We start from the raw sequence: 8,348 nt of genomic DNA on the forward strand, positions 1-8,348 counted from the left end.
CATTGCGCAGGGGGTCTTAACATGACCCCAGCGTCATGCTGACGGGGTCCCAGGGTTGACTCTGCCATCACACTGAGGGGGTCTCGGCATGACCTTGTGGTCATTCCCAATGGGGTCTCAGGGTGGTCTTGGGATTGACCTCAGCATCACACCAGGGGCTCTTGGCTTGACCTCGGGGTCATGCTGGCAGGGTCTCCGTGGGGGTCCCAGGGTGGCTGTGGTATCACACTGGGGGGATTGTGAGGTTGACCCCAGCATCACGCCTGGTGGGGGTCTTGGCATAAGCCTGAGGTCATTCCTGTGGGTCCTGGGGTTGACCCTGGCATCATGCTGGTGGGGGCCCAGGGCAGTCCCGTGGTCACCCCAGCATTACACCATGGGGGATCTCGGGATGACTCCATGGTCATTCTGGGGGTGTTCTAGTGGGTATTGGGGTGACCCCAGGGTCATGCCAGCAAGGTCCTGGGAGGTCCTGGTGTAAGCCCAGAATCATGCCAGGGGGTTCTCAGGATGACCCCAGGGTCATGCTGGCAGAGTCCCGGGGTGACCCCAGCATCACGCTGGAGGGGTTTCTGGAGGGTCTCATGTTTAAAGCATAGTGTGCTGCTTTGCTAACAGGGTATAGTAACCTGAAACAGGTTATAGCTATCAAGCATTAAAGCAGCGTGAGTTCTGTGTAAATGAGTGTCACTGCCTCAATGTATTTAAGCCAGTTTTTTAGACAGGTTCTCTACATTTTCTAGGCCTCCAAGAACTCATGTGACTCAAATATGAGATGCGACCAAAAGTTTTGAGGTCTCTTTATATATATATATATATATATATATATATAAAAACATATATGCTTTTTTTTCTGTGTGTGCATACATATGTACACACATTTTATTTGTATATCAAGGAACGCATGAGTGCCTACTATCTATCAGGAACACAGCGTGGACATGAGAAATGTGAGTTAATTATAACAATAGAAATGCTACAGATTATTAGAAGGTGTAGTGAGAAGCAAATTAGTGACTTTTTGTACTCTGTTTGGAGTTTGCTGAGACATCTAATAATCTTTCACCTGCATGTTAAGGCTGACTGTTGTAGCTACAAACTCCTTACTGCTCTTTTCTCCAACTGTCTATTTCTACAGCTGTGTCTCATCTTTGGAATGTCTGAAATGCTCTTCTCTCTCCGACTTCTGCTGAACTATTCCATGCTCTTGGGAGATGCCTCCCTTTTTCCTGACTCCCGGTTGTTTTAAGATTTTGTTTCTGTACTTGTGCAGCCATGTATTATAAGAAACGTGCAAGGAATGCCATCTAGTGGCCTCTTAGTGCTAGCAAGCTCCCTTGCAGAGCTTTCTGCAGGTTTTGTTTAGCGCAGTTGCCCTAAATTCTGATGAATAAGCCTGTTATTTTTCCAACACTTCCAGGAAACCATGAAAACGTAGAAATAACTCTGCATACCTCAAATGCTGGATCTTTCATTATGGCTCGTGGTGTACTACAAGCAAAGCTTGTGCTTGTTCTAAGTTTCAGGAGTCTATATTGTATGGGGCTTTTCCAGGCTGTCTCTTCCCCCTGACAAAGCAAACTCTGAAATACTTCCATCCTTTAGTTGTTTCAAAATCAGGTATGGGTCTAACACCTGAGCTTTTATTTGCATTTTAAAATTCAGCAGAGGCAGGGGGCAAGCCTGGGATGTTTCTGAAGGCAGTATGACACTTGGATTTGCTGCGAGTTTCTTCAGTGTCTTGATGCTGTTTGTTGCTGATCTGGGACTAGGGACACTATCAGAAGAAATCACGTTCTCAGGATCATGAAGGATATGTTCTGAACTTGTTTTCTAGCATCACGTTTCCTTCAGCTGTAGTGAGAACAGCGAGCAGTTAGTGGTGAATTTGATGACCCGGGGTTTTACTCCAACTCTTCCTTGTGCAGCCTGCCCTGAGTGAAAGCGAGGAAACCAGCCAGGGACGCTCTTCACCTGGTGTCTGTTTGCAGCCTCAAGGCTCTCTAAAGAACATATTTTGGTTATGTGTGTAGTTTGAGGCCTGATTTCAAGAAGGCTGGTGGAGACAGGACACAGATTTGTTACGGAGGGGACCTCTGGGTTTTCTGGCCTTTCTGTGGAACTAGCTTTCGGAGATGTTTGTGCTGAGGTGAAACACCCATTCCTTGCACTCTTCTGAGGATGTTTCTCAGCTGTGGCACAGATAATGGAGCTAACCTGCGAGGGGCTCATAGGTTCATTTTGTTTTGGAAAAGTAAGCTTAGAAGTTAGTGGACATGTGGTAGAGATAGAGGCCTTCCCGGCTCTTCCTGGCTTTTCTATTGTTGAAGTGCACAGATATGAAGAACCTTAGCTTTGAACCATTTCTCCTCTCCCCTCCTCCTCCTTGATTTATTATTCTATTTAATGACGGCTCCTCAATTAGTGTACCAGACTCCTTTGTGAGGAGGGTTCATGGTGATCAATTGTCATCAAGGCTAGTGTTTAGTACGTCCAATCAGTGACATTCTGTATAATGGCTGTGGTATTGACTGATTTCTAATTTTACAGTATGTTGAGCCCTGTTGAACTCTTTTAATATGGTAATTGCATTACTAATCAGTAGTCATGATTTGTGTGCAATTGTGGATTATTGACATTGTTTGATATTCCTTGGTATTTGTATCTGACTATAAGAAAGATGCACGTGGTGAAACATTTAATATCCACATGGTGGATAACAAATAAATAGAATAATACTGGGAAAAATACTATAGCTTTGTATATCAGACTTTTAAGAAACAGATTATTAGATAATTTAGAAGGGCATATTATTTTTATATGGGATAGCTATTAAATACTACCTTTTAAGTTTATACAGACATCTATTGTTTACAGCGTATTTTGTAACTACATCATAAACGTTTATTATTTTATACATTAAATATTGTGTTTATCAAGTATATAATAGTTTTGCTTGTTTGGTTGGTTTTTTTTAAAGTGCTCATCATATATGGCTACAGGCAGTCTCCTTTACTCATATAATTTATAACTTCACAGAAGACATGAGTATGTACACAAATTCAGTAAAATAAACTGTATCATAGAATTGTAGAATACCAGGTTGAAAGGGACCTCAAGGATCACCTGGTTCAAACTTTCTTGGCAAAAACACAGTCTACCATTTCCCTGGCAGATTATTCCAGTGGCTGATTGCTCTCATCATGAAAAATTTTCCTCTTGTGTCCAATCGAAATCTCCTGAGGAGTAACTTGTACGCATTACCTCTTGTCTTTTCCGTTTATTTTATACTTCAAATAACTGCTCCATTTGTCTGTGTTTTGTTAATTTTATTTTATAAAATACACCTACGAGAGATTATAAGGAAACATTTCTATACAAATATACATTTATGTTAGATTTGAGCTGATTTCTATCCAGATGCTGTCTTATACATTTGGGCTTTTAAATTATTTTTTGCGTGTTGCACTGTCGTGCTTTGCATTGTAGGTGCGATGCGGGATCCTGGCGACTGCATCAAGCCCATAGTTACACTGGACAGTGTTTCATGTTTCAAATGGGGATGTGTTCACCCTGCAGTGGGACCAGGAGGTGGCAGCACCGTAGGCGTGTATAACAGTGGCATTAGGACTAGAACCTTGATGCTCGTTTGGGAACTACAAGCCTTAAGATCATTTAAGGGAAAAAAAAAAAAAAAGAAAAAAAGATGAAAAGGTAAATTAATTTATTTGACACCAGCGTGCTTTGTCCTTCCTTAAAATACTGGCATGAACAGAAAAGTACAGTATCATTTTAAGAGGTAATTTTGTTCTAGTGAAAGCTTAAGTCTATGAAGACATCATAAAGTTCTGCAGTAATACATACATATTTTTTTTCTTCATAGTTTCTCCTCTCCAGGTGCAGCAGAAAGCCAGGCTGCCAGGCCTTGGGGCACGGTGGACAGTAAAAGGAGGTGCCATCCTTGTGATGTGCTCCTGGTGTTGATGCCACAAATTCTCGTGTGTTTGCTGGCTTGTCTATTTGTATTATTTTTGCTCTGAAGATGGTGTCTGCATCCCCACCTATGCTTGATGCACAGAACTGCTCACATACTCAAAAAATCCCTTTGATGTTAACACAGTGGATGAGGATTTCTCAGCAGTTTGTTCAGTTGAGTACAGATGCTTTTAAGGTGAGGAAGGGAAGCCATTGCTGAGTCGCCTTCTGATGCTCCTTTACCACTGCAGAACTAAGCTTTAAGTATGCACTTAAATACTTTGTTGTATTATGTAAAGGCCAGAATATTAGCAACTTGCAGGAACAAGCACTGAGATGTCTCACTGAAAAATGTTGAGCTTGCTAAAAAGGTCCCAAGGTGCCATTTCCAGACTGTCAGGGAGCCTCAGCTGTTTTGCTTCAAGTGATAAAATCCTGCTGTAGATGGGAGGCAAGTGACCACAAAGCCTGTGCTTAGGGTAGCCACATGAAAAGCGCTGGACGCTGAACACCTGGGAATATCTGCCTCTGTGATTTACTCAAGTGACCATTGCATTAGAGAAGGTCCCTCTTCTCCTTTCCCCTCCAGCATGAGAGACTCATGTTCTCACTGAGTCACCTCAGCATCGGCACATCTGAGACACTTGAGGTTGTGTGGGATACGTGTGCGGTTTCTGTGCTACGCAGTTGTCTCCGCCACAATGTGCTTCCCATTAGCTGTTCTGTTATAGCTAGAACCCCCTCTGTTTCTGCTTGCTTCTGTTAAATGTCATTCTTGGGTGTTCACATTTTCCCACTTGTAAGGAGAAACTGGGCTAGGGGCTTTTAACAGGGTTTTAACTGTAGCTGGGTTGCCGAACTCCTAGAAACCTGAATTTCTAAACTATGGGAATTTTTTGAGGTGGGCCAAGCCTGGGCAATGTGTTTATGAAGTGCATAGTGCTCCTGAGCCCTCATCTGTGCTGGAGATGACACACGGAGACTGCAGCTCCATCAATGCACACCGCCAGGCTTAACGGGTATGTAGAAGCCAGGTTAATTTCAGTGTAAAGAGAACTGGAGGTCCATGACAGCAAAAAGGTAAAATTCCTTAGGTTCCTGGATACAAGGCAAAGCTGAAAACATCTGACTCCTTGTATAAAGTGTATCTATATTTACAGTGAGTTATGGCAAGTAAGCAGTGGAAAGAAAGCAAGAAATCTCCTCAGCAGCAGGAGATAAAAGGGAGGACCAGGATAACCACCCTGACCCTCTTTATTTCTAATACAATATAGACATTTTACATGACATGAAACTGTTTGATATTCTGAAGCTGCCTGGCTCTAGTGACAGGAGACAAAAAGCTACTTTTTCATTAGATCTGCCATACCAGAAGCCAATAACACTTGGAATAATTTAACCAGGGGAGAGTGTGACGGCTGTAGGAGGTTACGCTGTCCAGGCTCTTTTCCTGAGACCAGTCAACATGATTTCCCTCATCCTGAAAACCAGGTTTACAGCCATGTTCTACATACCCAAACCTCAATAGGCTCTGATAATTAAGTGGGATAAAATAAGCATAGTCGGAGGAACGTAAACATAAATTGTTCAGAAAAGCAGTGTGGTAAGATTGATGAGAATTTTACACATGCTTTTCCCCAGTCTTTTACTGAATCCAATCCTCTGTCAAAATCACGCGTTACATTACATAGCTGTGCATATTAAGGCAATAACTGCAAACGTGTTCTTACTACGGTCATAAAAATACATTGTTACTGGTGTTGACAGAACAAAAATTAAGAATCAGTATAATTTCTCACAAAGTTAAAAAACAAACCAAAACTTTTTGGATCCATTTGGAGCAACTGGTTTAGATAAACTTGAAGCATATAATTGCAACTGAAGCTTTTTTTGCATGCACTGTACTTTGTGAAATAAATTGAAAAATATGCTTCTATGAAAATTTTTTCTTCCAGGTTTATCAACTCTGATATGTTCTATAGGGATGTTTCTTTCTCACAGTTTGTAGTTTTAATCGGAAAATACTCCCCTATAAAGTATGACTACATGTAGCCTGTGCACATAAAATAAGCCTTCAAAAAATGAAAGCATGGAAAAATGGTTAAAATTACTACTTTTTCTGTGTCTTCTGTGGAATCGTGCCTTACCCTTGCTGAAGCCATGATCTTAGTGCTTGAAAGAAAAAAGTTGTCCTCTCTTGGAGAAACAGGCCCACTGGTAAAAGTAAAGCAGAGAAATTGTATGTTCTCAGAGGCTAGAAAGCAAACAAATAAAATGTGATTGCTGGAATTAAGTTGAAACTAATTTATCAGTAGATAAGCCATCAGTGGTTTATAACCGTTCTATCTTGTAAAAGACAAAGGCCACTTGGCAAAGCAAGCAAGCTGGTTTGTTTTTGTTTTTTGTTTTTTTAAATGTCAAGAGTTTTTGCAGCTAACAGCCAGTTTTTCTGTGATGTGAGTGCAAATAACTGCAAAGGATGAACTTCAGCACATCTGCGATAGGACTTTGCCAGCAGCTCTAGGAGGAGGCTGTTGGGATAGCAAGCATGTTTCTTCTCTGCTGACCCAGCCAGAGAAGGTGGTTATTCAACGAACTCAAGAACACAATTATTTTTTTCCAATTTAACATTGATGGCTTTGTGAATTATTGATGCAAGTGTGGAGGGGAAACGTCGATACAGTAAAATAAGTTGCTTTTTTCATGTGAGTCTTTCCTCCATCCCACTTCAGTTTATAGAGATTGGCTGGCTGTGCCTAAAGTTGCCTCCCTCCAAAATTCCTTTTTGCTGGTGTTTTTTGCCCCACTGGTGTATAATGAGAGACAAAACAGTCATCTTCCCCTGGTCCAAAACACAAATGTTAGTGGAGATTGCTTATTCCTACTATTTGTTTATGGAGCTTGCAGACAGCAGTAGTAGGTACAATAGTCAGGCTGTTGCAGCGGAAAAGCAATGCCTTAATTCCATGAGAGAAATGTTACAACTAGATGTCTCCAGAATTTTCTTCTGATGCTTCAGGAACAGCGATGGATTTCAGCTCCTGTGACTCAGGAATTTGCCATGTGCCACCAAATTTCACATACACTGTGCTAAGTCAAGACATGTCTGCGTTTTACTAAAAGAAAGGCCAACAAGCACATGGTCTAAGCCAAACAAATTCTTTATTTTCAGTTTTTAGGGTTCTTGTGATCAAACACATAAGACTTTGCCTTGCATGGGACTATCTATGTAGCAGTGCTTGCTTCAGCTGGCAATTTTAGATGTTACTATCTCAATGAAGATACTGAAACGTAGTGGAGGTGAAATGTGTGATATGTTACTGTGAAAACTGTATTGTTTTCCTCAAGAGCTAAACAGTTTACACTGTTTCTCCCTGGGCTTCATCTGTCCTTTGGATGGAGACTCCTGCTCCTTAATGCCAGGTAAAAGCAAACAAAGCAAACACCCCCTTTGGCCTCTGCCTTTTGCCTGCAAGATGAAAATTCATGAGCAAATACTAAATGCCCTGTATCACTTTTTGCTTGCGAAGCAACAGACAAAATACAAATTTAAAACAAGCTACTCACAGGTGTGTGTGCTGTGAAGAGTACTCAGTTTGGAAAGTAATGTCCTTTTGATGTGTTTCTGTTCCAGACTTTGGGCATTCTTAATTGACTTGGATCCATGCATCCCTGTAATGTTTGAAAACTACTTGTAGTACAGCTTTTGTGTTCACGTGTATATGGCACTGACAGGCTACTGCCTTCAGTCCTAACTGCATGTTTTGGGCATGATCACAACTAAACACTTAGGGGGATAAAAACACTTAAGTGCTGGTTGAAGATCCCAGGTTGTTTCTGTGGTTGTTGTGCCCATTGAGGGATCATCCTGTTGCTGCCTCAGAGAAATTATCCAACTGGATGAGTGGGAGCAGAAGTGAGACGGTGAGAGCAGAGGAGACTTGTCTCAGATGATGAAGTGCCAGAGCCAAAAATAGGAGCCAGTATCCCACACCCTAGTCCACATGACCCTCCTGGAAATAGTTCTTAGGGCCTTGGAGTCTAATTCTAGTTTTTCCAATGGACTTGGCTCTTAGATACATTTCTGACCTCTCAAATACCAAGATGGAAATCAACTGTCCCTTTTCTAGAAGATGCCTATGGATGCTGCATGCAGACATTACACTGACAGCCTTTTTCCTGCAAGAAAATGTTCTTCCCTCACGATGCTTTGGCAGGGCTGCCATCCCTCTTCTACTTCAGCCTCTTTCTGCTAACACTACTTTCTCAGCACACCAACTGCTCTACAACTGCTGACCTTCAGGCCTGGGCAGATAGACCCTCCTCTAGCTAGTTTCCACAACGTTTTATTTCTTTTGACATGTGCACCCAGT

The 8,348-nt window shown here is 41.8% G+C and overlaps 1 protein-coding gene across 1 annotated transcript in view; it reads left to right on the plus strand.

Annotated features, from left to right (window-relative positions):
• The window catches only part of LOC102084990 (glycerol-3-phosphate acyltransferase 3), a 30,721-nt gene extending 26,614 nt beyond the window's left edge, over positions 1–4,107 (plus strand). The window contains exon 13 of the mRNA XM_021301087.2: positions 3,884–4,107. The gene's annotated coding sequence lies outside the window, so the exon portion shown is untranslated. The remainder of the gene's footprint in view (positions 1–3,883) is intronic.
• The last annotated feature ends 4,241 nt before the right edge of the window (positions 4,108–8,348 follow it).

The sequence above is a fragment of the Columba livia genome, chromosome 4 (genome assembly GCF_036013475.1).
Source record: "Columba livia isolate bColLiv1 breed racing homer chromosome 4, bColLiv1.pat.W.v2, whole genome shotgun sequence".
NCBI classification, from domain to species: domain Eukaryota; kingdom Metazoa; phylum Chordata; class Aves; order Columbiformes; family Columbidae; genus Columba; species Columba livia.